Below are 6,000 nucleotides of genomic sequence, written 5' to 3'. Positions count from 1 at the left end.
GCAAGAGAGAGGTTATATGCTCCGTACTATTTTTCCTTACACAATATTATAGGGTGCTGCTACAAAGTGGTCCATGTGTGGATTGCAATGAAGCTCTGGCCGTGTGTTGATATTTAGTTACAAGGAAGTGGCATGGTTGCGCACAGGGGGGATAGCCACGTGGCTGACACGTCATGCGGGGATTCTTTCTTTTGTTGTTTTGATCTCGATCAATTCAATTTCAATCAACCACAACACCCCCCATGAAGGCTGGTTACAGATCTGTGTTTGGATATGGGAAAGATTGTGTGATATTAATCATTTAGGAAAATTACCATTTTATTTTTGCAGTGAGACTTGATGAAATCTTCATTGAAGTTCTCCTTAATTGTTTTGTTTTCTGCATGCAAAATTGTAATTTCATTCATTTCGTGGAGAATTGTTTCTTGATACTCAGTGACGCAATTTGCGTCAAGAAAAGCCTCCATGCTAGAGTCCAGACGTGTTCACTGAAGTAAACTGAAGAAGAGTTGTGTGTTCACCTCTTTCATCTCTTCAACATCCTGGATGATCGTGCATGACACAATTCCTGACTCATCCTTCAAGATTTGTGCTATTGTAGCACCGTCTTGACAACAACCTTGAGTTTTTCAAGATGATAACTATCTAGATTACTACAGGCCCAAACTTTTGGCAAATTCTTCATAGAAGTGATAGCATTGGAGAGATTTACATGAGAAGATAGAAAACCATTGATGAACCAAGTGTAGAAATATAGGCCTTTTACCAACACAACTGAGAGTGGAATCGCATGGAAGGTGATAGATCAGGCCAACAAAGTTCGCTAGTCATTCAACACAATGTTAAAAAGGATAAAAATAAACTAGTCAAAAGTTTGCAAAATACCATTGCTTGGAGGTCCATGTCAGTTGCAGGCTGTTCCATGGAATCAACACCCATGCAGCCAAGACTATCTTTCACTCCAGGCTGCATAACACGGCATTGGACTTTGTCCTATGGGATACATAGAAGAGCCTGGCAATTGCAATTAAAAACGTAAAACTAGACTAAAAAACATAACAAGAAGAAAGTCTACCTTTGCTCACACTTGGTGAAACCAGCATCAACAGCGAGTTGGACAACTTCAGCACAAGTACTACGGATCTGTCATTTGAACAAGATCCAGAATTTAGCACACACCTGCAAATAATCAATTGAAAAATAGAATTGTGAGTGCTTGGAATATGGAAAGGGAATACAAAAATGTGCATATCAATTAGCCCAAAAACCCTAGTTTATATACAGGAGCAAGTGGTCCAGATTGAAACCAATCCGACGACTACCAAAATCCCACTATGGTAATATTAGTATACGGCATCGTAACCGTACACTTGGCCCTCACATCATCCCCTCCTCTCGGGATAATGGAAGACCATCAGGGTTCTCTTGAAGATGGGCCGGGATCCGGAGGAACGTCAGGAGGAGGCATCGGTGGATCTGTAGGTGGTATTAACTCCTCTTGATCCCTTTGTATGAAGTGTTTTAGCCGCTGCACATGCACAATCTCTGAAGGATCGGCCTGCTGAACGTCATGCCGAACCTCATAAACTTGTGGTCCAATTTGTCGCAACACTCGATACGGTCCTTTCCATTGCGCAAGAAGCCCCTTAGATAAACCACGTACCGTAAGATGGGGAAAACGAACTAACACCAAATCATCCATTTTGTACTCCACAGGTAGACAATGATGAGAGTTGTAGTGCTGTTGTTGTCCCACTTGTACGCGGCCTAAGTGTTCGGCAGACTCTGCTCGGACAAGTGGAAGAATGCTCGTCAAATACTGATCCCATGATCTAGCATCGGCAGCACGTGGCAATCGCGAAGGTAAACCCAGCTCCATTGGTAATATTGGATCATGACCATATAGGAGTTTATATGGTGAAGCACCAACAGAACTCTGCATCCCTGTAACATATGCATACCGAAGAGACGCCACTAACTCAAACGGACGGGAAACCGCAATTGACTCCAACTGTCCTTCCGTAGCACGAGGGGGAGTATTACGAGCTTGGCACTAAACGCAGCTACGCACATACCAGATAATATCACGTCGCATCTCTGGCCAATAGAAAGACCTGCACAGCTTCTCGGTGACATGACGGTGTCCCATATGCCCACCTAGAACAGGAGAATCATGGTAGGCATGGAGAAACTGCGGAATAAACACCGAAGGCACCACCAGCCGTAAATGATCATCAGGATCCGTCCCCACAAAATAAAGAAGGCCATCGTCAAGGCGATATTGAGAATGTAAATGCCAGAAAGGCAAGTCATCAGCAAGTGATGTAGGATTCTCAAACCCATCTCGAAGCCTCCAAATCCACGGCTCAATCTTTTGAGCCTCGCGAACCTCATCAAGAGAAGGTAGATCTTTCTCTGCACCTTGTGGACACTGAACGTCAAGGACAGCAACCGCCGACGGCACAGAATCCTCATCTAGAAAATCCACAGATGCTGGAACAACAGATTCGTCAGAAACATGAGAAGTGAGTGGAGAAGGAAGAGGAGCTCGAGAAAGGGCATCAGCATCAGCCATAGAACTCCCTGGGCGATGAACAACATCGAAATTATATATCTGAAGCTTCAAAGCCCATCGAGCCGTACGACTAACCATGTTCTTCCGCTTCAATAATGAAGTAACAGCAGCATGGTCACCTTCAAGTAACGTCCGAGAACCATGTAGATAGGCATGAAGTTTCTCGAAACCCCAGATTGTTGCTAAACACTCCTTCTCCATCGTGGAGTAGTTCATCTCCGCTGGTTGTAATGTACGGCTTATGTATGCAATGGGATGGCGCTAACCCGGCACACTTGAGCTCTCTTGCATCAACACACCTCCAAGACCAATGTTAGAAGCATCCACGCGCAAAATAAAAGGTCGAGTGTAGTCAGGATATGCCAAAACCGGAGGAGTCGTCAATAGTTCTTTGAGATCCACGAACGCTCGCTCACAATCCAGACACCAGATGAAAGATGACATTGATGACTTTAACAATGCTCGCAATGGTGTAGTGCGATTGGAAAGATGATCCACAAAACGACCGAGATACTGCACCTTACCCAAAAAGCACTACACATCATTCACACACTTCGGAGTAGGGAACTTTAGAACAGCCACAAGTTTGTCAGGATCAACTTGCAAACCCTCACGAGAAATACGGTACCCAAGATAAGTTGTGTCCTTGGACCCAAACATGCACTTTGACTGCTTCAGCTTTAAACCAACACTTTACAAACATCACGAACGTGCTCCTCCCACATCCCCTCCGAGTGGATCAAGACATCATCAATGAAGTTAGCAGTCACCTCCGACATATCGCAAAGGACCTCATCCATCATCCGCTGGAAAGTTGCTGGAGCATTGTTCAAACCCTCACGAGAAATACGGTACCCAAGATAAGTTGTGTCCTTGGACCCAAACATGCACTTTGACCGCTTCAGCTTTAAACCAACGTCGCGTAGCTGATCCAACACTTTACAAACATCACGAATGTGCTCCTCCCACGTCCCCTCCGAGTGGATCAAGACATCATCAATGAAGTCAGCAGTCACCTCCGGCATATCGCAAAGAACCTCGTCCATCATCCGCTGGAAAGTTGCTGGAGCATTGTTCAAACCAAACGGCATCACCAAGAACTCGTACAAACCAAATGGTGTACGAAAAGCAGTCTTAGGAATATCTTCTTCGGCCATTGGTACTTGCCAATACCCAGAAGCAAGATCTAGCTTGGTGAACCAACGACTTCGCCCTAGACGATCCAAGAGATCAGTAGTGTGAGGAAGAGGATACACATCTGGGATCGTTACTTCGTTTAACGGACGATAGTCGATGCAGAAACGAATACTCCCATCAGGCTTCGTCACAAGATGAGGTTCACATGCCCAAGGACTCCGCGACTTCCGAATAACACCCTTCTCCAGCATTTCCTTGACGTTTGCTCGTAAAATCTTGATCTCCTTAGGTGACCGACGACGAACAGGAACCTTGATTGGATGAGCATCCCCGGTTGGAATCGGATGACGTGTGGTAATCTTGGCCCCAGACGATAAGTCAAATTCAAAGAGATCAAAATACTCCTTCATGAGCCGGTCAACTGTTGCAACACAAAGATCGTCAGAGGGATCAGAAAAGGGAAAAGCAGAACAAGATGGAAACACAAAAGGAAAGAGTGGGGGAACAAAAGTAATGGAAGCAAAGGTAGAAGTAGAGGGACGAAGAGGTATGGAAGTGAAAGGAATGGATGAAACATAAGGAAGTATGAGACAAGGGGGAGAAGCCTCAAAGTCACACTTGGCATGATTGCACTGCAACCAATCCATACCAAGAATGAGGTCAAAAGCTTGACTCGGCACCACCCGCAACGGCTGCAACTCAAGCTCGAGATTGCCCACACGCACAACCAGGTCCACCTCATCCCGTGCACATGCATGTGTACGGCCATTGCCATAAAGAATGAAAATTGGTTCTGCCGCACAACGCAAGTGTAAACGACAATATGTGGCAACAGGTCGAGCAATAGAAGATAAACTCGAACCTGTATCAACCAACACGGAGAGAATAATAGGAGACCTCTTGTTATAAAAACGAGCTTGGAAAGTAAACACTGGATGGACCGGTGCCGAGTGAACCCCTTGATGATACTCCTGAAAGAAAGATGGAGGGGTCACTAACTTATTTGCGCAAGGTCCCTCCATTACTCGCGCGACTCCTCATTTCCCGGATGCATCTCGGTGTCTAGACCTTCCACTACAGCAGCACCCACGGGACGTTGCTGATGCCAAGGTCTCCACCTAGGAAATGGAGGTCGCCAATCCAGAAAACGACGGCAACGCCGATAAGTATGACCAACTTCATCACACGCCCAGCAGCGAACATCACGGCCACGACCACGTCCTCGCGCTTGTCCTTGGACTCGAGCAGCAGCAGCATCAACCTCCATTGGAATAGGACCATCACCCATAGGAAGTGGAGCAGAAGGACGTGCAGCGAGAAGTGGAAGAGGCGACGTCTCATAACATTGTGCCAAGCGAAGAGCATCGTCAAGGGTGGCAGGAGCAAGTGCATGCATAAGTCCAACAAGATCTTGACAAAGTGCTAGCCACAACATTCCTAGTTTGATCCGCTCCGACATATTTGGCTCCGCACGAAGCAAAAGACTTCGGAAACGAACGCCAAATTGCATCACCGACTCAGATGGCCCTTGGCGAAGATGATGCAATTGTTGGAAAGCATCATCACAATCATCGCCATGTCCGAAGGCGCGTTTGAAGACGTCCAGGAGAACACTCCAATCCCCACGAGTGGCTGCGCTCAAACCATTGTACCACTGCAATGCCGTCCCTTGGAGACATGTGGGAAACTCAGGCAACCATCGAGTATCATCCCAAGAATGATATGTGGCAATCATCGTGAAGTGATCAAACCAATGGTACACATCATCCCCAGGATTCCCACGAAAGAACTCCGGCCGAACACGAGGATTGGCACCAAGAGCAGGAGGAGTTGGACCATGTGCCGTGAATGCCGCCATCAATTGAGTTTGGTTGTTCAATTGCAAGTGCATAGCATCAAGCAATTGGACCAACTGCTGCTCGAGAGTCAAAGGAGGAGATTGCTGATCTGCCATAGAGAATGAAAAAGAAAGAGCAAAAGAAGAGAAATGACAAAAAGCTAGAAGGAAATGGTAGATCTAGACAATACAAAAAGCTAGATCTAAACCAAAATCCTGAAAGGAAAGAACAAAAAGAAGGAAATGGAAAAAGCTAAATCTAGACAATGCAAAAGCTAGATCTAAACCAAAATCCCAAATCCAAGCACTCCTCAAAGACAATCAAAGGTGCCCCTCACCTCCACCAATGTGAGTGCTTGGAATATGGAAAGGGAATATAGAAATGTGCATATCAATTAGCCCAAAAACCCTAGCTTATATACAGAAGTGAGTGGTCCAGATTGAAACCAAT

The sequence above is a fragment of the Selaginella moellendorffii genome, unplaced genomic scaffold (genome assembly GCF_000143415.4).
Source record: "Selaginella moellendorffii unplaced genomic scaffold, v1.0 SELMOscaffold_71, whole genome shotgun sequence".
In the NCBI taxonomy this organism is placed as follows: Eukaryota; Viridiplantae; Streptophyta; class Lycopodiopsida; order Selaginellales; family Selaginellaceae; genus Selaginella; species Selaginella moellendorffii.
This window is presented reverse-complemented; position numbering follows the sequence as displayed.